This window comes from Accipiter gentilis, chromosome 22 (assembly GCF_929443795.1).
Source record: "Accipiter gentilis chromosome 22, bAccGen1.1, whole genome shotgun sequence".
NCBI classification, from domain to species: Eukaryota; Metazoa; Chordata; class Aves; order Accipitriformes; family Accipitridae; genus Astur; species Astur gentilis.
In genome coordinates, this window is record NC_064901.1 from 25,081,717 (window position 1) to 25,107,253 (window position 25,537).

Sequence of the window (25,537 nt, forward strand, 5' to 3'; positions counted from 1 at the left end):
CATTTTGAAGCAAGGCATAAAAAATAGATTTATCCTCTTTCCCTTCTTTAAATAAGAACTTTCATGGAAAGAAATTGAATCAGAATTAATCAAACCAGAAGGACCTCCCTTGCACAAGAAAGCCAAGAGCGTGTTGTCTTTGTGATGCAGCAAGAGGGTACTGCCACGAAAAGCGCTCTGCTCTCGCTGAGGCTCCTGATGTTGCCTCTTCTGCTGCCAAACTGGCTATCACCACGTCATCCGCTGTTGGTGCTGTCCCCACACTTTTGTATGAAGGGCCAAGGGAACACACTCTAGATTGTCTCATACCAAGAGGAGGAATAAAGCTATTTGGGAAACTGAACGACGTAACTACTAGTGCAGAAGACCAATAAACCCTGCCAATTACTCTTTGGCACCAAGGTCTGAGACGAGTAATCCAAAAAAAAAAAAAGCATAAGGGCATAAATTTGGAACAAGTTTGGAACTTGATGAGAGTCACAGGTAAATGTCAAATGTATCACACCGGAGACTTTGAGCAGATTACAGACAGAACTTTGGTACAAACAGGAAAAAAAAAAATAATTTAGTTGCAATTGCCACTGTTAAAATGACTAAGAAAGGTAAAAGGAAAAGAAATTATGAAACAGAATATATTCAGTAGTATAATTTTTAAAATCCTATAGACATTTGGAGCCAATGGAAGGCGTGATGATTTGCTCAGACATTCAAGAGTTTATTCACTAACTCAACACCTATTAAATGGCAACACTGCAAAGTGCAGCCCCAAACAAAACCATGTGGAGTACTCCAAGTCCTCCTTGGATCTGGAGGAAGCTACTATGGATGTGAAGAAAATAGGTCAGCCATTTACAAGCAAAGCCAAGCTGCCATTTGGCTGTGCCAAAAGTAGAGCCCGGTTAGTGAAATCTGGTGTTCTACTGGGGTGTAGGCACCAAACTTTGAAAGCATCACATTCATTTCATGCAGGTCACAAAACAACAGTCTGGTAGTAAAGTAGCTATATATTTGAGTTAGAGTTAGACTCACTACCTTCTTATGAAGTATTATTTATCCTATTGTTTAATCTCTAAAGTGTCTTGTTCATTAAGCCTCTTTCCAATGACACTTAGCTGTAAATATGAATGAATAAAAGTACTATTCATTCTTAATATTTATTAATGTATATAAAATTTAATCATACTAGCTATGATATTTGCCCAAAGCATTTTATGTACAGATCTATGTTATATATACCTTCAACCATTACTGTTAAACAGCCACTTCAAGTTGAAATGCAGCTTTTACAGCGCAAAGTCAAGGATTAGTCAAGAGTTCAGAGCCACAAATGACATAGCATCTTTACCATAGTACTAACCACTGACAATCCAGGTAGAGCTTCTAGAGGAGAACCAAAAAAGAAATAAAAACATTAGTCATGTTAGCATTTAGCCAGAAGAACAGGTTTCAATTGCCTACTCTGTAAGAAAAAGCAGGGTAAGATACTTTAAAGAATCTTTTTATGTCTCATCCAAAAATTTGCACTTCCAGGTATACATTGGCCTTTAGCACCACCCAGAAGCAAGCAGTCACTGACAAGCCAAAGAAAAGAATGTCATCTTCTCAGTCAGTGATATCCATATGTTGTAACAGGAAGGTGGCAGCTGGAGTTCTACCATCCCGGTACAGACGTGGCTCCGTCTCTTTCAGGATATAGGATGGGGCAGGATTTCAACTGCCTGTGATCAATGGTAGCGACGTTAAAAATTCCAGCTTCTGTAGAAAATACTGACCACAACAGCCTTATAAAAAGTCACCCTGTTAACTATATCCCTGTGAAAAACCTACTAGCTTGTGACAGAGGAAACAAAGACATCACTTTCGCATGTTCCACTGAGACGCTATGTTGGTTCGTTCCTCAGCCTGTTTCACACAAGCCAATAGCTCCTCTATAGGAAACTGATGTTTCTAGTGATACAAATACCAGACTTGCCTAGGGACTGAAATGACTTTGACACTTTGATTTCTAGAGGATTTCCTAAGTATCCTGTCAGGAACGGGTATTGGCATCTCACGTTTACTTTTGTTTACCATCCGCTTTAGATTTGTGATTCCTTCAGGCTACACGCCAGATGTATATCCTATCGTGGTAACACTTTATGATGACAAAACCTGCTGACATGTCTTAGTTCAGACAACTCTGAATGTCTCTGACAGCACTGGGACAAGTTAGCATTTGAGCTGGTAAAGCAAAAGCAGAGAAGGCAATACACTAATGTTTGCAAATTTTTATGAAATAACCCCATGCCCCATAATGCATGCTTATGGCAGCCTCCGTTATCAAATCTTACTCATGAAAATTAATTCATAAATAGTACTACTAGCAAATTCAGATAGCAATGCATTTTCTTCAAAGTGAAGGAGAACTCTGATCTACATGAGTCTTACCACAAATGGCAGTCCTTAGTTAGACTCGGGTCTGTCAGGTTCTTCTCTTTACAGCCACTAGGTTAATTAAAACTAAAGATTAGCCAATTTAACTAACATGATGGTGAAAAAACTATGGAAGTTAATGATTCCATGCTAAATTTTTAAAAAACTGCTACCACTGGTGAAGCAGTGTAAATAGGGATTTTCTCCTTAAACTATGCCTACACAAGGCAATCTTTTGACTGAGTCATGGGTTGATGTTCAGAAAAAAATAGAGAATAAGGTAAGGGGAGTTTACTGTGTTGCTTACAACAGCCACTTGTTTTTCTGAAGCTTAATATCAGTGTATAAAATATCAAGCTGTGATAATGTAAAATCTGGTTTTAAAATAGCATTGTGTTATGTTTTATGAATTGAGAAGAAACAATTTTTGTAGCAAGCAGCAAAACTGCTTGTGCCAGTAATGTCCAAAGAATGGGGACAAAAAAAAAAAAAAAAATTGAAAAAAGAACACTTCCCCCAAATTAATTATCCTTTCACCATCAGAATTTGTCCAGGAAAAAATAAAAAAAGTTCAGGAGTATTTATTTAAATTCAGATCTGACTCATATCCTTAATTATTAACCATTATTGAATATTCATTGAAGTAAGAGCTTTGCAAGAATAACTTGTCAAGTTTCTCCTTTATGCTAATATGAAACATTTCCAGAGGCACAACTTCTTTATTACAAAATTTGTGTAGCCTAAAAGTCTCAAGAGTGTTTTATATCAGTTTAAAATTCTTTTTGACCAGGTGTCAATAAATACTTGGGACAGTACTAATTACGATTTTTTAAAATTAAATATGAATTCAATGCAACTGAACATGATTTCGAAAGTAATAATTATTCATGTTCATGAAAGAACTGGAAGAAGTTTTTATGTCTAAAGTTTGCAGTCCATAGTAGTACCACTCAAAAACCTAAGTCAAAAGGGTTTTCCTACAGCATTTACTATAGTCAAAAATATTGATATAAAGCCAAAGTGTGAACTTTGGATCAGATCCCAACCTGCAAAGAGAATGTACTTTCACAGAGGTATAGCAAAAGTCTATCAATCAAGCTTCACCCTTTGTTTACAAAAAGACACATAGCACACCTTTTGAGCATTTGAGCCAAATGACAGAAACTGTATTTTTTGATCCTCTAAGATAGCTTTTCTAAGTTCATACTTTGAAGAGTCACTAGTTGCTTAGTAATGTGTGTTTGCTTCTCTTTGTGCTATCAGCAAGTTTAGGCCTCTTTGGGTCAATGCTGCCAGCAGCAGAGCAGTGTAAATCTGAGATTTAATAAGACACAAGTGTACATCTGCATGTGCATACACACCCACACGAACCCATGATAGTATCACTCATCAGAATGAAGGCTTGACAGAACGGGCCTCATCTTCTCAGCGTTCACTTCAAAACACAAACCGTATTGCAGAGATCTAGTGATAGATGCAACCCTGTTTCAAAGTGTCACTACCCTACCAAAAATCCAAGAAGATGTTTTTTCTTTCTTTGATGTTGATTATGATGATAGACTCAGTAGTCTGTGAAATCTAATATCCCGTATTTTTATCTCCTTCTTGTTTGGCCTATCATCTGCAACATTTTCTCCAATACTTCCACAAAGTCAAATGGAAGTCATCGCATTCCTTTATCTCGGCACAAAATAGAGCACACAGCAGCACAAGGGGTAGCTAAAGACTGAGATCATGGTAGCAAACGTTAGCACACTGAAACACCAGGTGCTGAGTTGGACATAAACTAGACTATTGAGATGTTAGGTTCTGGCTTCTCACATATAGATTCAGTATACAAGCGGTGTGGTGTTGGCATCTCAAAGTCTTGTTTGAACACAAGGAGAATCTTGGTAGAATTGCAGGAAGGATTTCAAACTCAAACAGAAATAGTGTCCATGCATGTCAAATATGAACACACACTTCATTCACTACTACCTTTTTCTTTCCTTGTCTGCTTTTTCTTTTTTCCTGATAATTTGCCGTGCTGCAAACGGAATCAATTAATTGGTTTTTTTACAGCAGGATATGTACAGATCTCTAATTTCATTTGAATTTCTGTTCAAATAAAATCATTTAGATAAAGCAAACACCAAAAACCAAATCTTGAAGTTATTTTATAGGTAAAGTGAAACTCGTTTTTAATTCAGAGCTCTGCTATCTTGCCTTCCTTGTAAAGGATGTTTATTTTAACAGGGTGTAACAAAAACATTAAAAAACCTTCTGTAACATACAACTGAATACCATATGCTGGGTAATACTGTTGCCGCTGCTAGAAACCTGCACATTGCTTGAACTGCGTCTTTGAAGTATGCATAATTCTCATGATCCTCAGCCTACAACCATGCTGGCTGGGAACTATTTACAGGCAAGTAAATCTCTCATTTAATTTTCTATAATCCACCAAATCACTATGGCTCCAGCAACATGAGTAGTGCCCGCCAACTTCTTGAAGAGCAGATTCAGGCTCTCTTTCATATTTCAAATTCTTCTGTAAATTTTAAATATTTTAATAGTACATGTGCTGGTTACTCTAGATATGACAATGGAAAATCTACACAAAGCTTTAGCTCAAATGCCACTTTTCACATAAAAACATGACTGTAACCTCATCGCTCATATAGAATATCTTTCTCGATGGAATGTCAAAGTCAGGAACTGAAATAATTTTGTCCACATTCAATATGACATTTCTTGTTATAGAATTATAGCCTTCCAGCAAAACTAGTTTTGCAAATGTAGCTTCCTGCAGGTGTGCATACATGGTATATACCTGTCTATACCCAACTGAGTCTGCATGCTGAGCTTATAGGTTGCTCGCCTTCTCCATCAGAATCCACTGAAAAGCATCTAACCTCCAGCCACACCTGCTCTAACAGCTCTTGCCTCACAGCTGTTTTCTCCATACTAACAAAGCAATTTAGAAGCAACTATTCTCTCATACAAGAGATTACCATCATCAGAAGTTATGTTTCTGAATAGTTATGCAAAAGACCTAATTAAAATTGGAACAATAATTTTGATATTCAGCATAGACCTGGTTTTTGCTTCCTCTGTAGTTGTGACTCCATCAACTTTAACACTTCACACTACCTGGTGAGTTGAAGACAATAAGCTGGGAACAGTATTGTGACCCACAATTTTCTGTTGTGAATTTTCTGGTACTTTGCCACTATTGGCATGGTGATCAACATCGTCACATTGATTAGACGCTTTGTAAGAAGAACCACAAGAATGTGCCAAGACTTGTATCCTACGTTCAGGAGCAGATATGGTGGATCTCCCCAGAGGGAGCATTTATATGTTATACAATAACTGTTGGGATTTTTGGTGGTTTTTTTTGTTTGTTTGGGGTTTGTTTGTTTGTTTTTGTTTGTTTGTTTCTTTGTTTCTTCAAAGAACTGCAGGTAGACCATCAACAGAAAATGAATATGGAGTGACTAAAGATGAACAAGTTTAGTAAGGGTCTGTAATCAGGAGCTGTCAAATATAAAACTTTTCTAAGAACCTTCAATACCTATTTTCCTCAACTCCATAACAGGTGAAAATACTTGAACATAGTAACATTGTTTTACTAATTATATAGCAAATGATTGTCTTGTTGTTGTGGTTGCTCTAAGATCATCACTGACTGCCTGATGGCTATTGGCTTTGATTTAAAGATGTAAATTTTGACCTTGGCATGAGAACGTAGTTAAAATGAGTACAATAGCACATGACTATACTCACATTAACAAGACCATATGCTCCCTAATGAAAAGCACTCTTGTTTAAATGAGAAAGCTATAGGAAAGCTGTTTTTCATGAAGACCAGATGTTAAACTTTGTTTCCCTTTACCTACAGCTGACAGTTTCAATCTCTGGATCTTTCCAGGCTTAAGAACAAAGAAGAGTGTATAGAGGCCCCAAATACATACAACTCCAAGGATAGCTCACAGCTGTAGTAGTGTAAGATTTTATTTCCCTATTTTCTAGAGGGTTCTGGTTTTATTTCTGTGATAAATTCTACATTTAAAACACATGTTTTAGCCCTTGATGCACTATTCTAACCTTGCTCATGTAGTTTAAAAACATTATTTACTCCAAACAAGCTTTTTATTTTCAAAATATAAGCTGAATCCATTGAACCTGATTGTTATCTAAGGAACACAGTCCTTCCTAAGAATTTAATATGGGCTGAAAAATAATACTCCAATCATCCTTGATTTTTTTTTTTCCAATTTCAACACAAGCTTTCCCTGAGAGAGAAAAAAATCAAGTCATTATAATCCCTAATAAACACACACATGTGCACACTCACATAAAAATAAGTTAATCTCAGCCTTCATTTTCTGATACTCCCTGAAATCCAATAGCTACTTGTTGAGGGCAGGTACTTCAAATTCAAATTGTCAGGTACTCATTGAAGAGATGCCACTAAGGGTTAGCAATCATTTGCAAATTGCAAGAAAGCAAGAAAGCACAATGTGTGCAGTCTGAACACCTGAGAACGCAATGTATACTGTTCCACAGTGGCTGTTTAAAACTGTTTTGTCTTTCAAAAGCAAAATATTTTTTGTCCCGTTATCTGGGTTTATCAGTTGTAGACTGCCACCGTGGTGTCACTCCACAGTGGAGAGAAAGAGGAAAGCTTTGGTTAATTGCAATGCAATTACTTCTGAAGAACAGGAATTGGTTTCCATTCAAAAATCAGCTTTTGACATGTAATTCAGGTGTATATTGCTGATAATCAGAGAGCTAACATTCCTGTATACAGAGGAGTAACACTCCTGCATCATTTGTAAAATGGAAGATGACATCCATTGACATTACTGTCCTCTTCCCTACAACAGCCCTTCTGTTTTGGTTTCAAGAAGGTAAACATCTACAACTCTTTTTGTGAAGGACTGATTCTGTCAATGCAAAGTACGCCCTAAACATCTAATATTCCCATTCTAATACTACACAGGAAACTTAGGAATGTCTTTAGCTATAACCTGAAACCTTAAAACTAAAACTATGCTGGTCGTGCAGACAAGCAGTAGTGCAGCTGCATAGGGATCTTCCAGACTTGTAAGGAGAAATTGAGCTGGCTTAAGCACTTTTATGTCTGACTAACAAGGCATCTTTTTCTAAAGACTGGGTAACCCCTAATTTAATGTCCTTTTTGTTCCAAGTACCCAATGCATCTAATTTCTTGCTTAAAGCAAGAATATGTATTATAACTAAGAATTTAGATAACAATCATGATTCACACATGATTAGTTAGCAGAGAGGACAGTAAAATCCAGCAGCTTTCTTTAATGCGAAATAATATCCATTATGTTTTAGTTGCCACCAAATCATCATACTGTTTTGGACCTGAAGATACAAACATTACTCACAATGTCAAAAAGTTACTCTTAACTTACATCTCAAAGTATTTTCATTGACTTCATTTGAGCTTCATTCCTCATTCTAAGTCATATTTGGACATTGTGTATGAACAAAAGGCTTACTGAAATGAGTAAAGACTGAAAGTCTAAATCCAAATGCCTAAAAAAGATAAGGGAAAAGCAGCCAAAGGAGAAGTTGGCTTATTTAATTGAATATTATGTTACATACAATATAATTAAAACACACCAAAATGAAAAGGGCAACCAACGAACCTTGAACTGATAGCTATATCAACTAAGAAACAAACCACTGAGAGAATAATGGCTGTGAAAATGGAAACTTATGCTGTAATCTGGAAGATCTGACTCATAAATAAACCTTTTCTTAAGGGTCCTACTCCTAAATAATAAATCGCTTTCTTCTCACAGTAGGAACCCTCACCTTTCTGTGTAGTAATGCACCCATTTTGAGATTCATTCTGAGAAAAACATGTATGTTCTCAAACTAAGTACGCAGGCTGTAAATACAATATGCAAATAGCACACATTCTAGAATAAGCAAGAGGCAGAGTAGAAGTGGTGGAAAAAAAATCCATATTAATGTATATGACAGCCAAGAGATAATGGGAGTTCAGTGAATCTATTGTGATGGTTTTGAGTCTGTGCTGTACCCAGGAGGGGACAAGAAGTAGGCATGCAGCCTGAAGTATCCACCACTGATAACCTTATCCTGTATTGCTAAATTATTCCGTGTTGCAAATGCATTTCTTCTTTGTCTCTTGTCAGTACCAGCACAGAGGTGAATCTGACACTCAAATTCACTCCATTCATTGGATAAGCCCAGATTTCATTGCACTCTGAACCCTTCCACTTTACCTGATGGGTTTTTTTCAATGAGGAAGAATTACTTAGCTGTAACTATGCAACAAGCATTACCTTTTTTGGTATGTTGAGTTCCACAGAGGCTAAGATATGTTGATAATATTTTGGTCTGAAATATGTGTATGCACTATACAGTCTTTACTATACTGTAAATCACTAACTGTGATTTACCAGATGTTTTAAAGATTTTATGGTCCACACAATAAATATTGCAGCTTGCAAAAGAGAGTGAAGCAGCGAAGAGAAGAGAATTGCATTTTTACCTACTCACAGTAACAGGATCATCTCTCATTTGAGGGTTTCAAAGTGCTTTACATGCATTTATTAGATAACTAATTACACACCTTCTCTGAGGAGAAGGTGAGCATTAGTGTATCCATATGACAACTGTGCAAACTGCTGAGATTCAGCCGTCTGGGGCATGATCCTGAAATCCTTAATCACCTAGGCCTTCGAATTACCTAGCAGCACACTTCCCCCGGAACCCCCTGCCACACACGGAGACATGCACAAAACAAGTAACAGTAATTTTCAAAACACAGCTTCTTCCAGTGGTTTGGCTGTTAAAAGTAATACATCCAGCTCCCCTCATCCTTCTTACATACTTAATCCCTGAGGGGCAAATCAGATGCAGAAGCCATACAGTCTTTTCAGTGTTGCAAAGACCCAAATGGTTCAGTTCATATGAAGGATCCTGTTTGTTTCCCAACTACACTCATGCCAGTTGCAATCCAGTTTGCAAAAGGTGCAATTCTAATTCAGCAAGTTTTCTGTTTTGAGTAAAAAAGAGTCATGTGGGGAAGTTTTCCAGGAACATGTTGTAAATGTCACTCAAGATCCGTCAACACGTTGATAATATCAAATCTAACAGACCTGCACACCATTTCCTCTCTCTCAGTTATTAATTAAGAAATTAATTTAGAAGACTTGCACTTCTCAAAATGTTATCACCAGAAAAAAATGTACAGTCATAATCCTATTCAAACAAATTAATGGCCATATCTGAATTTGTTTTAATTATCAGGAAAAGCATCTTGAAAATTATTTGCTGATAATTCATTAACTTAAAAAAATCACTGTGATTCAGTAATAAAAACTGCCTGTACGTTTTATAGGTGGAAGGCTTTATAAAAATCAAATGAAACAAAATGAAAAGGTGCTTTAAAAATTTTGTCAGGAGGATTGACTTTCATGAGCTTGTAGTCTGGCCAGTGAAATTACTTGGGTGACATGAAGCTTTTACTTCTTATTTCATATAATTTTAATAAAAATAGATTGCCCCTAATAAAAAAAACACAGCTGTGTTTTCCTGCCCAACCTTTTTTTTCAGTTATACAACGTAGCTAGAGAAAGAATGCAGAAGAGGAAATTCACCTTGAAGTTAAAGTTTACTATTCTGCTATCAGTGTGTAACTCTAATTAGTGACTTTGCAATCTCTACTTTTGAGAAATGACAGATGTAGTTTTTATTTGGTTGGGTTTTATTCTTTTCACTTAAGAGGTAGAAAGTAGAACAAAATCCAAATTAAAATGGAAAATATCAGATTTGCATGTACGTCCCCAAATATTATGCTTAGCAACTTGAATCATTTAAAACCACTTTATGAAAAATTTATGTTCTTATGTTGGTTTTGAGTAGTGAATTCTACTGTGTTATTTTTTATACGATACACTGTGACACCCCTCCCCCTCCCCCCCCCCCAAATATCTTGCATCTTGGCAGACTCAGAAGTAACTACATGGTCACTGACCTAGATGGAAAAGTGCAACTACAATAGAGTTTAAAAGGGCTATAATGAACCAGAAAAACAAGAAAGGAAAGTTCAGGAACCTGCCCATCTAAATTAAAGGATGATTTGTAATAGAACTTGTAAAACCATTTGTCTGTTTTCAGAGCAATCTTCAACATCTGTCCAGTAAATAACAGGTAGGAGGGCAGCTTTGTGGCTTTTCTTCATAATGTTTGTACTAAGACAAAATCCTTTTGGCTGCCTACCTATGGCTTACTTGGTTCTTCTATGTGATCTAAAGGAGGTAGATTTTGGGGAAGGAGGAAAGACTCTAGAAAAGCCTTGCAATGTCAGTTTTACAGTGTATTGTCAAGAAAAAAATAGAGGACTAATTAGACATTGATGTAGGTTTTTTAAATGCCAGGCTGGTAAAGATATAGGGGGGTGGGGGAGGGAGGAAAGGTTTTTTTGTCTCTCCTTGAAAATGAAAGAACAGAATGAAAAAAGATACTTTAAGCATTTTTTATATGATTAAAGGAATACTATCAATCTCTTTAAAAGCAGCAGTAGATAGAAATAATACTAGAGCTGAAAGACAGCACTGGCACAAGCACAAACGTATGTGAACAGTTTTAGAGTGGAATTAGAAGAAAGTTTCTAATTGTCAGCTCAGTGAGGTATTGAAAGAACTTTTAATTGTACAGCAAGTTCTAAAAACAACTTGCTAGAATTAGTAAGGAATACTGTGCTATATACAGTTTCTGTGCTGGGCATTGAATTTATTTATTTTTTTAATAATAAAATGAAAATAGAGCTAGACTCACCATCCGTATATTTAAATCATTTGATGTATGATTTGGTAATTCTTTAGTGATGATGTACTACTGCTTTAGTTTAGCCTCACTAGAAGTATGGCCATACCAGTTTATTTTCTTTGGTGACATTTGAAGTGTTAAACAGATATTTCAGAAATGTTTTACTTAGTTTAGATTTATTATTCCTTGTGAGAGCATCTAAATTTGAATTGATAGAACCATTTGGAAGAAATACAGATATATTTCTAGTCTATAAAATAGCAACAGAGATATTGCTACCTGAATAAATTATTTTGCATAGCTTTCCAGGTGGTCAATATGATCTTTAAAATTCTACACCAAAAGCTTGTATATGGGCCTTGAAACCTTATGCTGCAATGTAACTGGAGGAAACCTTTACACAATATACATGAGTGAGTAGATCAGAATTGCACACATCTATTTCAATGACAAGTTTTACATAGTCTTTAGACAATACAATGAGAAACATGCTTGTACTTGGTCTTTGGTTCATGTCCCAGCTGCTTAGCGCTGTCAGGCATAAAACAGACAAAAGCTGCCCTGAGAGGACATCTGAAAATTTGCATTTCAGAAGAAGAATCTTGGGGTGAGAAAAAGCTTATGTGATTAGCTCCAACATGTATTATTTGGTGTTTATCAATGGCAAATCTGAGTTGGAGCTGGGAGGAGTCTTGAACAGTAAAACAATTGGTTAACAAATGCTAGAGAAAATAGATTTTAACAGAAGAAATTTTTCTCTCTATACCAAAACGTTCCAGGAAGTGGAACATGAATTCTTAAAGGTGCAAGTACTGTAGTTCTGACTTTTTCCAATACAAAGCATGTCAAGTAAGTGAAGGGAACCAGAAGGTGTCACAAAAAGATTACAATCTCCATCAGCAAGGAGGATGGAGGATACTGGTTCAGTAGCACCCAAGAGCTGCTGTAATTCATCAGAACCCCAGTCCTACAGAAAAAAAATATCTCAGGTACAGTACTGACTCAGTCCAAGGAGTATCTCCTTCGTGGATGGTACAGAGACTTCTTTGTATTCTCCTTGCCTTGAAATAAGCTACTTACCAGGGTGACTTTTCCTGTGCCAAGTGCTGTGCTGCTATGACTACACAGCTTTTGATGTGATACCTGGTTTCTTTGAAGCTAAATTGGCACTCCATGCAGAGTGCTGCAATTTGCAGTATTGGGGGAGCAATAATGTGGCTTAAAAGTAAGCCACTTTTCCTCTTCAGGTCTTCCAAGTGTAAACTTATCTCAGCCGATGCCAGAGTCTGCTGTTGTCAAAGTAAGCTTTAAGCAGATGTAGAATTTTTTTGGCTTACTAAGGCTTTATCCTCTGAAATCTGGCTTGTGTTTTCTCCAGACTGAGAAAACTGTCATATTTCTACCTATCTTTATTTGTTTCCATTGTTATGATTGTGATGATATATGCATAATACACTCAAGACTGCTAGAAGACTTCTGCAAAAGATAACTAGTACTCTTCTCAGTATATCTGTGAGATGGACAGTATTATTATTCTTCCAGTTTGGTAAACTATGACACAAGCAGAAAAATTGTTAGTCCACGGTGATGATAAGAGAACTATCCTGTTTCTCTTGAAATCATTGAGATAATACCTCCAGCTAGTGGAAGTTAGGGTAGTTCCTTTACAATCAGTACAATTGACATATCTAAGGATTTGGTTCAACACCTGATAATATTTATAGACTTTAGTAAGAGTGAGGTACTTCTCACAGTGATTAGGTCATTTTTCTATTATAGCAGTCAACGTTCACATCTTGTAAAGATGGCAAAGTAGCATGTTATTTTTGCCACGTGTCTCAAAAACTGGATTTTTTTTTTTTTTTCCTTTGCTGACCTGGGAATTATTCCATCAATGCTGCATTTCCAAGGCAAAAGCATGCAGTTTTATGGTAGCAAAAGTGTTGTTTTCAGGAAGAGGGACAGGGTGCTTAAACATAAACAGTGACCATATAATCACTGAAATGCAGTTCTGAAGATGGTTAGATTAATGTCCAACTCTTGCAAACAGTAATCTGATAAATTGTCTGTGATTCTCTTTAAAGCACTGCTGAGGGAAACAAAGAATACTAAAATCCATCTCATCTTTTGTGCACCCCTACATTAGGCATGTCCTCTGTTTGGGGAGAGTATTATGCACTCTCTCCTATTAAAAGCTAAAGAAGAGTCAAAAGGTCTAAAAAGTTCAGAAAAGATAGGAAGTGGGGGAATAATTTTTGTGGTTTGGGGTTTTTTTTGTACTTTGTCCCATCTTGTTGTCTTTGCTGTTTTGGCAACTGGTACTGAGCTAGCTCAAGGGAAGAGAAAAGACCTAATACTTCTATTTTGTAATATGGAAAGAGTTGTGATTTGGAATTGCAGTATCATGCCTACCGTGGCAGAACATATTCATGATCTTCCTGAAGATTCAATCTAAGCTAAAAGATGGTAGAACTTCCATGTCTTATCTGAAAAATTGATTATCTTCTGAAAAATGCCAGGTTTCCTAAAGAAAGGTGTTGATGTACTCAATAGTGTTCCCAGCAGGAAGAAGGAACAAGCATCTTTTGCTTCCAGTATTTGGAATTACGAATCAATTAAATATCATGAATTTGACAAAAATGGAGGAAAGTGCCTCAAATATTTTCAATTCCTTATCCTTCTGCATGCTCAGAGAATCAATAAATAGGGTGCAAAGCTGATAAATTATTTAAACTATAATAAAGGAAGCAATAAGTACTGCTTTTATCCACCTGTGCTTTGAATACGATGCTTTTCATTTATGACTAAGCTGCACTTTTACCCATATAAAATGATTCTTCTTTCTCTTTTATTGCTGTCAGTTTTTAATATAATTACGTGTGTTAAAAATGAAAACAGTCATGGAAAAATCTGTTCTATTAATGGAATTACTTCTATATAATATTACTCGCAGATGCAAAAAAGGGCATCTAGTCATGTCTTTTGTAGCCTTCATCAGGCTGAAATGGTAATAAACTGACAGCGCACAGATAGAAGAGATGAGCTACCATGCTGGGAAACATGTGCTGCAAGAATAGATGTCCAGTCACGGATAACCATGGGTCACCATTTCTCTATGTAATGACAACAGTGTCACCACTGTACAGAATTCAGTCATTAAAGCACTAACAACTTTCCAATTGCAAAACTAGATAGGGCTGAGGATCTTCCAATATTTACAATACCGCAGAAGAGAAGTTCTGCAGCAAAAGTGATTTAAATACATTTAGAAAGGTGTGACTACACAGATTTCTGTGTAGCATAACTCCAGAGCTAATCATAAATACCACCTTTAGCCTGATTATGGCAGACCAGAGCTCAGCGAAGGCGTATTTGCCCTAGGATTTATGCTGCTACAGGTTGCACTATTGCCTTGCTGCCATCTGCATCTTTTCTGAAATTTTGCAATATTAGACCATCTGAAGCAGAAATGGATCTTTGTAAGTCTTGTTCTCACAAAGGCAGAGCATTTCAACTCATTCTTGAGTCTAACAGCAGCGAGACTTTGGCCACTTCTTGTAAAAAATGCCATGTTCTACCTATATTTATGTGCCCTTTGAGAAATTCTATTTTCACATGAGGCAAGAATTCAATTAACCACACTGTCTTCTAGGAGTACTGTCTTGGAGGTTCTCAAGTTTTTTGTGACAATTCTGTCATGACAGTGAAGAAATATCTTTTTTCAAGAAAAGTTTAATAAAACCTAATTTTGCTCTGTAAAGTTTTTATTTTTAAAACTCTACTAAGAATAACATTAAACTATTTCTGGGAAACAATGCTCCACAAGAACAACATGTTTTGCCTCTAAGAATCAATTATTTCAATTTTTCATTTCAAAACAACTTTTGTTTCTAAATTAAACTTTGTCATATTATAACTTTAAAGGTCAAGTCTAGACACATGAAACCAATGCATAAAAGAAATTATGAAATAATTTTTTTAAATGCCTTTAACCGAAAAAGTATGTAATTGTGGGTTTTTCCTGCACAAATCTACAGAAATTTTGAATTTGAGTTCTAAGTTCACTTCAGCTTTCATTTTAATGAGGTCCTACACATGCAAATATTCCTACAATGGATATTTTATGCTTTTGTTCATATGTTTGCTCTTATGTAAGATATTTTGATTCCTTCTCCTTCTCCCTTCTACAAGGCAAACCCTGTATTAAAATGTAAGGAAAGACATTTCTAAAGATACTTCTTATTAAATATTTGCAGCATAACAGTCGTTCTGAGATATCAGAGAACAAGCCCTTGTTTAATACCAAGGCAAGATCTCTAAGGTAACTTTATCTGTAACTTTTATTTTTCTTTTAAATTGCACTACTAAAAATAGTCAAAAAAACATACAGGTACTAAACATGTCAGTTTAAGTTTCAGCTCCCAAACTTTTCAGAGGCTTGTTAATACTTCATTACAGAATTAAAAATCTGTATTTGTTTTGTTCACTTCCAACCAGAAATATATAATTGGACTTAGTGCATTTAAGATTGCCATTCAATAACTACCAAGGTACCACTAATGTGACAGTCTTTCTGCACAGCCTGCAATTTGCATTAATTTTGAAAGCACTCAGAATGCTTTCCTACTATCCCAACACAAAGAACAATAATAACAATGCTGAAACAGTCAAGTCGTTTTAAAAAATAGAATTCAGTAAAGATGAAGAAGTTTGTTTCAGCTGCTATCATAACATTTTTAACACTGATGATGCTTTGGCTCAGAATTCTACCAGTAAGTGAACAGAATCCGAATTTCTCTGTTGAAATTCTCTTGTATATTTACACTGAATCTTCTGGATAACTTTGCATGGCATACCCACGTGATGATATTTACATCATTAGCCAAGGACCAACAGAATAGGTCCAGGATGAAAAATAAAAGCTGACTTTTGCTTGCTTGCCGTGGAATTTTCTGTACAAACTCTCAATTTAACCTTTTCTCAGCTTTTCTTTATATTCAATCTCTGACTGACCTCAATTGCTTTCATTCTGCCACTTTTTCTCTACTGTGTATTTCTAATTGTGTATGGGAAGATACAGTAGGATCTCGAGCTACTAATATGTGCACAGGTGGTGGCAGTGTTCCTTTTCAAACAGCAGAATTATTTAGATTTAAAAAAAAAATCCATAATTGTTGCTTTATTCTAGTGGAGTCCTATTATACTGGCTGCTCTTACTGATAGAAACAATTGTTTGCAGTACTACAGTATTGAGTTTAAGGAAAGGGTTTATTTCATAGCATAACAAATGGTCTTCTTTCAAATAATTGTAACTAGGGAAAAAACCACCTGCTTCAGGTATACAGGTAATTTCTTGTCTCGATTTTTTTAGATGTTAGTTGCCTAATTCAATTCAAAAGGTAGAAAACGATCAGGGAATCCAGGAGACAATATTCTACAAAATGTATTTTATCAGAAGAAAGAGACTGGACAATGAGCTCTTTATCAAGAAAGTTAAAAGAGCTTTTTACCTTTCTTAATAAATTGGAATGTCCTGTGATATTCTGGAAAAATATGGGGGGTGGGGAGGAAAAAAAAAGGAATTAATTACTGTTTTCCCTTTTCAAGTCTTGACACTTGGAGACATCGTAGAATATTTTCTAGGTTGAGTAGAGAAGATTAGAGCCTGTAAGTTTTTTTGGAAATTCTAGAGGGACTTGCTTACCCTTGGATTTAGGAATATAGTTTGAAGTTTCTAAATATTTTGTTCAAATGCATGAAGGCAAGCCAGGAAGTGAGTCTGTAGGAAAAAAAAAAAAAAAATAATAGATGCAAGATAGCAGACTCCCAGGGCTATGACTTAATAATCACAATAGTGTTTTATTAGAATTAATGTTGAGTTTTAGATAAAAATGTTTATAAATAAGCTGTTAGAAGTATGTTGAGCCTGCACAGATCAGCACGCTGTAACGTTCATATGTAATAAAAACCATGAACAGAGCTGAGCAGGGTTGAAGGTTCTTTTTGAACTCCTTTGTGTATAACAACTTCTGGAGAAGTAGAGAGAACACCCCCCACCCCCAATATTACAGCTGTTTCAATCATTATGACTTGATTAATATATGTGCAATGAGTTGAAATGTAGCCTTCCCCAGATGGTGGTTCAGCCCACAATACACAAATGCTGAAGGGCAAGCTCTGTCTTTAATTAAAGTTGCCCAACACTAACTGTATAATTTTCAGTTCCCAAACAATAATTGTTCAGTCTGAAATTTTCTACTGACACTTTCCAGTTTGGAAATTCTGTTTCAGGTTAGTGGGATTTTGGCTGGATAGAAAGAGTTTGGTCGCACCTGAAAATGTTTTAAAAACAAGGAGGAGAAGAATGAGGATGATAGATATCGATATGAAGACATTCCCTCTAGCGTCTATGCATCATATGAAACAGACATGCAATGAAATATTAGTTTGATACAGATGTAGAGCAGGTTGTGGGTATGAAAGATACAGTAACAGTAGAATATTACTAATACAAACACCTTCTGCTAATAAAATTACATGCAGAACTAGAAATCTCTTTAATCAGCATTTAATTCATGGTCTTTTATTATTGATAGATCATCTTGGGAAGGGCATTAGTTCAAGGCTTCTCATAGAAGTAATACAGATCAATGGATTAGCCCTTCAGGAGAGGGACTAATTATTTTAATGAGAACATCCTAATTAGGCAGGTTTGAACTGATGATTAAAGAATCCTGCACACTTGGAATTTTAATGGGGTTATCGTTGAGTAAACATGATAATGCATGAAGAATGTATGGTTGGAATCTCTGTTAAAGAGCTAAGATGCTTTTTTTTGGAATGCCTGAAAAAATCATGGAAAAGACTTTGATGACAGCCTGCATTCTGCGTGCCAGGTGTTGAGATTATAAACTTTCAGATAGAAGACCCAGGAATTGCATCCACTATTCTGTTTGTGTGCTAGAATTTATTAATAATACAATTGTAATAGAAAACAAGAATTTCTATATTAAAAAAGAACTTCCTGAAACCAAATTATCTCATATTCAGTGAAGCATTTGGGTGATCTAATTTCACTCTATTTAGAGAGAAATTGTATTTGCAGAGTACTTTCAGAAGTGAGATGCCAACAAACTTTATTTTATTTACTCTTAGAGACAAGATTAAATGGGAAGGGGGGAAGTGAAAATGTAATAAAATTGAATATTTTTTCATTAGACATCTAAACTAATCTGATAATGATATAGTAACGCTCCACTTTCTCATCTTTTGCTCATTGACAGCAGTGATCTAACTAAATAATTGAAAAGGGGTTTTGTGAAAATTTAAGTAATTAAAAACCCACTTCTTGACACCAGGGTAAATGTTGATAAATTCACTTGTACTCTTTTCCCCTCCAGGTACTATGTATTTTATGGTTAGAGACACTACAAAGAGTGTGTCAATTCAGTAAATAACCTGAACTTTATATGTCTGAGTATTAGGCTTCATATTGCTTTTTCTGTTCCATTACTCCCTGCACTGCAATCTGGCATTTTGCCCATCCGTTACAGAACCTACACAATAAAAAAGGTATGCCAAGCATGCATAGACAATTTGAATTGCATGTTCTGAAGTAACATTCTTTTAAGGCATCTTTTAGAATAATAATAAGCAGCATGATAAGAAAACATGTAGAAAATAGTTTTCTGATCACAAAATATTTTTAGGATGTTAAGGGTTACTTTCTTTATTTTTCCTGGGCTTCATCAATACATTTTACATGCTGAACACATTTTTCACTGAAAAATGTGTGACAGGATGTTTGAACCCGAATAGCCAACGTTGGCTAAGATACTCACCTAAAATATAAGAAACTAAGGTTCAAATCTATGGAATTTGCAGATCTCCTTATTCTAGTGGATATTTTAAACACTAAAGATCTCTCTTCACATACAGACATGTTTTGAAATAAAGCATCCAAATTTCTTTACATATAACATCTATAGATATACATGGCATATTTTTTTTGCCAGTAGTTCTATCACTGAGATTTTCAAACCACAAAAACTAGATGAATGAAAGCTTATTTAAAAATATAGTATAGAGTTAGTGAAACACAAAAGCAATGCAGTAATACATTATCCCTTGCTATTCTTATAATAGTATCATGTTTAATAAGAAATAACTTTGAATTAACCACTGCTTTAACAAATAATTTCAGAGTAAAAACTGAATTACAAAGTCCAACTACTTCCATCACCAAGTGATGTCTAACCATGGATTTAAAAAAGAGGTGAACTCCTTGCAATTTTCCAGTACTTAAACACCAGCTACAAGGAGGAGACAGGTTCTCTCTTCACAAGAACCTACATAAAGAGAACAAGAGGCAATAGGTACAGGTTGCACTGGGAGAGGTTTCATCTTTATATTAGAAAGAAATTTTTTATATTGAGAACAACCTGAAACAGCCTTCCCAGGGATGTAGTGGAGTCCCCATTGACAGCATATGTCCATACATTCTGTATGGTATGTCTAAATATTTTGATGGTTTTAATATTTTGTACCAGCTGTGGAAACCGCTTTGCTGCTAGGTGACTGTAAATGTGAGATTTGGTAAATAATTATTAGAAATCTTTTACTAACACTATGATTGAAGCAATAGAGAAAAGTATAGCCAAGCAATTCACTAGTAGAGGCAGTTACTCATAAGTTTTGCAGTTCTTTGTTCTTATGACTAGATGTTCCTGTACGCTAGATGAGAACAATGCTGAAACTGGCCACATGTGATTGAAACCGCATTAAGCTTCAAGGTCAAAGAACAAGGACAAGAGTAAAGACTTCAAGGACAGCCAACAGAATCTCAAATGGGTTGGTGGCCATAAAAGCAGCCCTTCGACTCAAAGGAATTCTTCATTGTGCATGATTGGTCATAGGCAGTACTATGATAGTCAGTTATAAGAATTTTTATGTATACGTATACTAATCTGATTAACACGCAATTGTTACTTCATACAACCTGTTTGTGCTAAAGCTGTGGCATGCACGCTAGGTAGAACTATCCCCCGTGCATCCAGCGCTGCAATGAAGAACACCTGCTTTCTAAAACTCCAAAACGAGTCTTAGAGAGTTTCTTTGACCAGCTTTTTGGTATCACCATCACTAGAGGTTTTTCAAAACGTAACTGGACAGAGTGCTAGACAATCTCATCTAGGCTCCCTTTTCCATGAAAGATTGGACCAGATGATCTTTTCATGTCCCTTCCAACCTCGGCTGTTCTATGATAAAAATTATTTTACTAGTTATTAGACTGATGTTTCTGTCACTAAAGTTGCATGTGAATTCAGAAGAGCAGATTAAACTCCTGTTGAGCTACAAGGCCGTATGGGTGATGTTAGCAATTTTGTCCAACATATCCGTTTTCCTGATCTTGACCTGAACAGGTAGCCATATGATGGATTAATATCACAGCAATGTGCAGGAGGCTGGAAAAACAAAGCTTTCTAAACATTTGCCTGCTTTGAGTATTACCAGCGATTAACACTAATATGCAGAACCTATTACCTATTTCAGTTGCCCAATTTTTGCATGTAAAATTCACCTGGTTTTCATCCTAGCACAGTACTTCTCTTTACTTCTTTTCTCATTCTGAATATCCATACTTGCCCAGCTCTGAGGTATGTTTTTAACTTTAAGTGCAGTAAGAGTGAACGACTTTTTAAGAAGCCCAAAGTAACCAAATTTTGCTCTCAAAGGACATGCTTCAGCCCGTTTAGTTTTATTTTGGTTCAAGAATAGGAATTGTAGCAAAAATTTTCAGAAAAAATATTAGGTCCAGCCCATTATAAGAAACCTGTTCAACATTGTCCAGGTTTTGAAAAGGAAAAATATACTTGTCTTATATAAAGCGTCTGAATGAAGTGCAAGTAATTAAGAGAAAAGAGTATGAGTTCATCCAGTAAAGATCTGGAGGAGTTTGGATTTACTTAATGACTGCCTTTAAGATTCTTTATTAATTTTAATTACTAGTATTTCAAATGAAAGCTTCGCATCCAGTATCCAGTCACTGTTTTCGGATTTGGACTCCTGCCAATTTCTTTGTTATTCTCAGATGTGATGTTGAATAATGAAAGAGAGTTTAGCAATTCTTTAAATGAAGCATGTTTCAAAGGTATTTTTAGTCAGAGGTCATCTACTTTGTGTCACACTTCCTTTCCCCCATTCTTTCCAACAATGAGTGAATGGTGGAAAAAACCTCTGTATGTGGGTTGCCAGCCATTAACATACTCCCCTAGACTCAAAGCGGTAGACAATGTTGGTATTGGAATTATTTTGAATTATCAGGGTCAGCAAAAATACTTCCAAACAGGTTTTGCTACTCCCGAATTTTTATAATGAGGCAGTAATATGGGTATTATCTATCTGCTCTTCAGTAAAGAAGTGGTTACAGTGTTATACTACACTTAATTTGTGGGAGGGGTAAGATTGGGATCGTAGATTAACTGGGAGGTAGGGGGAAATTTTATCATCAGGGACAGAATATAATAAAAGGATGCATAACAACCTGCTAATCCTTGGAGGATTAGCCTGGAAACAGTATTTTATATAATTTCACTTACATACTACAACACTAAGAATAGGATTGTGTTGATAAAATGTATTGGTGGCCTCACCCATGTGAGATGAACAGAATTTCATAAAGAAAACAATGAGTAATCGGAAAGCAAGAGATGGAATGGCATTCAGTTATACAGAAGCAAGGCGACATACCTGGTAAAATGTCTGGTATTACTTAAGATGTCATCAGGTAGAAGAAAAGGGCTACATGGTACTTTTCAATGTATAGATGCTGTTGAGCTGCCAGTATAATATGAAGAAGAAGATTAAAACAAATTTGGGGCGTAGTGGTGAAAGTATTTCAATCAGAAGTTTTAAAAGTATTGCAAAAATCACTGATAAGACTTCATTTTAGGCTCTGATCAGCTTTAGTAAAGAAAGGTGAATTCAAAATAAAACAGGCATGGGGCATGACTACTAAAATGATCAGAAGAAAGTAGAAGCTGCTACAGATGTGGTAACTGCAAGAATTTTGTTTGTTTAGCCTGGCAAAATAAAGGTTGATAGAAGGGGGGGGGAGGAAGATTGCTGTCCATGAAGATGACATAGTAGGTAAACACCATGAAGTAGTTATTTAGGTTTCAGAAGAGTGATAGTAATAGAGCAAATGAATATGAAGTACCCATGAATGAATTTAGCTAGTGTTCTACAAAGCTTTTTAATCCTAACAGCTGCGATTCCTGTGACGGGTTGACCCTGGCTAAACACCAGGTGCCCACCAAAGCCGTTCTATCACTCCCCCATCCTCAGCTGGACAGGGGAGAGAAAATATAACAAAAGGCTCGCGGGTCGAGATAAGGACAGGAGAGATCATTCACTATTACCGTCACGGGCAAAACAGACTCAGTTTGCAAAATTAACTCAATTTATTACAAATCAACCAGAGCAAGGGAATGAGAAGTAAAATGAAATCTCAGAACACCTTCCCACCACCCCTCCCTTCTTCCCGGGCACAACTACCCTCCCGGATTTCACCACCAAGCCCCCCCAGCGGCACAGGGGGACAGGGATGGGGTTTATGGTCATCACACGTTATTTTCTGCCGCTTCACCTCCTCAGGACGAGGGCTGATCACACTCTTCCCCTGCTCCAGCGTGGGGTCCCACCCACGGGAGACAGTCCTCCACGAACTCCTCCAACGTGGGCCATTCCCACGGGCTGCAGTTCTTCACGAACTGCTCCAGCATGGGTCCATTCCACGGTGTGCAGTCCTTCAGGAGCACACTGCTCCAGCGCGGGTCCCCCACGGGGTCACAAGTCCTGCCAGAAAACCTGCTCCGTGGGCTCCTCTCTCCACAGATCCGCAGGTCCTGCCAAGAGCCTGCTCCAGCGCGGGGTTCCCACGGGGTCACAGCCTCCTTCGGGAACCCACCTGCTCTGGCGTGGGGTCCTCCCCGGGCTACAGGTGGAGATCTGCTCCACCGTGGACCTCCCTGGACTGCAGGGGGACAGCCTGCCTCACCGGGGTCTTCACCACGGGCTGCAGGGGAATCTTCGCTCCGGCGCCTGGAGCATCTCCTCCCCCTCCTTCTTCACTGACCTTGGTGTCCGCAGGCTTGTTTCTCTTACATGTTCTCACTCCTCACTCTGGCGGCAGTTTCTCTCCGTCCCAACTTTTTTTCCTTCTTAAAAATGTTATCACAGAGGCGTTACCACTATCACTGATTGGCTCGGCCTTGGCCGGCAGCGGGTCCGTCTTAGAGTCGGCTGGTATGGGATCGCTCTCTCTCGAACACAGGGGAAGCTTCCAGCAGCTTCTTACAGAAGCCACCCCTGTAACCCCCCCCCCCCGCTACCAAAACCTTGCCAAACAAAACCAATACAATTCCCTAGAATCACAGCCTTTATTCATTATTATAAGGGCAAAATCCTAAATTACACTTTCTGAGATGAAACATAATAAATGGTGATATAATTTATATACTGCAACATATACAACAACAGGATACCAGATTAATGAACAGAAGAACCTGTCCTGATTTCCAATAATCCCTGCCAAAGTTTTCCTACGATACTAAGGTAAATCATATATAATCAGTATAAGGACTAACTTTAGCTCTAGTTGGAATCACAAAGTGGTAGAATACTTGCTAGAACATTCTTAGAGTTTAAAATCAAATGGTAAAATTGTGAATTAATCTCATAAAAGAGAAACAGCATTTCTTTTTTGCTGGGGTGTGAAGCTGGACATGGTACTCCAGACTCCGTCTCCTAAATATCTAGCAGAGTGCAATAATGGCTTGGCTACACGCCTGCCAGTGCAGCCCTGGATGTTAGACTTCACCACTACCAGGGAGCACTCCTGACTCACATTCAATTGCTCGTCTGCCACCAGATCTGTTTCTCGGGAGCCAATTTCTATCCAGTTTGTACCGTTGCATTGGATTATTCTGTCCTAAACCCACTTCGCCTGAACTTCCAGCTGTTTGGGAGGCTTCTATATGGCAGCCCATCTCCAGTTTACCACCATCAACTCAGTGCCATCAGTGGACTCGCTGGCAGTGCGCCCTATCCCACCGTTCAAGTCATTAACGTTGATGTTAAATCAAGTCCAGTATCATCCCTTGAGGAATGCCATTTGGAACTGGCTGCTGGTTAGATTTCCAATCAAATCCAATTTCCTTTTCTTCCTTCATGCTACTTAACAATTTCACTTCCAGCTGAGCTTTGAACTTAATTCTGTCACCACGTATCTGAAGGAGGCTTATAGATTATTCTTGGTGGTGTGTCTCCATTCTTGCAAGTGAATATACATATGTGTATCTTGTACGTATGTGTGTGTCTACATATGCGCATATACATGCCTCTGTATATCTAGACCTACCTCAGGGAAGTTGACATTGCTGTGATGGAATTGTTTAAAATACTGATAAATCAGGCCAGCTTCAAAAGATTTTTTTACTAGATTCAAGGCAACCTAATATTGAGTATCTCCTGATTTGTGTAGTTATAATTTCCGATTGACTCAGGCTTCTGCTTTGGCTAAATCGCTGCCATTAACAGTTTCCTTTTGCACCTTCTCTTGTACAATGGAGCAGACTCTGCATCTGTGTTACAAAGAGTTTGTCTTTGAAAATCAGTCATCTCACCTTTGCCCTTCAAAGCAGCCTCCCACAGCTCCTGCCTGCTATTTCCCCAAACGAGCTGAAGTTTTCTTTCCTTTTCCTGAAGCTGCCGTCCTTTAATCTGCTACTCCCCTTCCTCGCTTTCCTTAGCTTCTTAAGTTCTATCACCGCACGGTCTCTATGGCCAATGCAGCCATTGACTATAAGAAACCCCTCGGCAGTCCTTTCCTAATTTAGGAGTACCTGCCCAAAAGCTGCTTGCCCATGTTAGTGCAAGACTACATCTAAGGTGCTCAGCAGCGTTTACGAGCCAGGTCTCTCACTGTGGTGGTCAATGGGCTTCTGGATGAAACCTGGCTTGGAGCAATCTCTTATATCCCCTTAGTATATGGAACCTTAAACACACCCTAACGTTTAAGCAGTCGGTTTGATGGCAAGTTATAGATATGTCATTCTGTATTTGTTTATCCAAGACAAGTTTGAATATGCTAGAACTATGATTACACTAAATAGTTGCAAGGAAATTCTAAGGAGGCTGGGCCAGTTCCAGGCCAATTTTTGCATCATCATCAGCATGTTTATATTGATTTAGATAAAGTAATGTGCAAAACAGCCAGCAGAATCGGGGCCTTCACTTAGAAAAT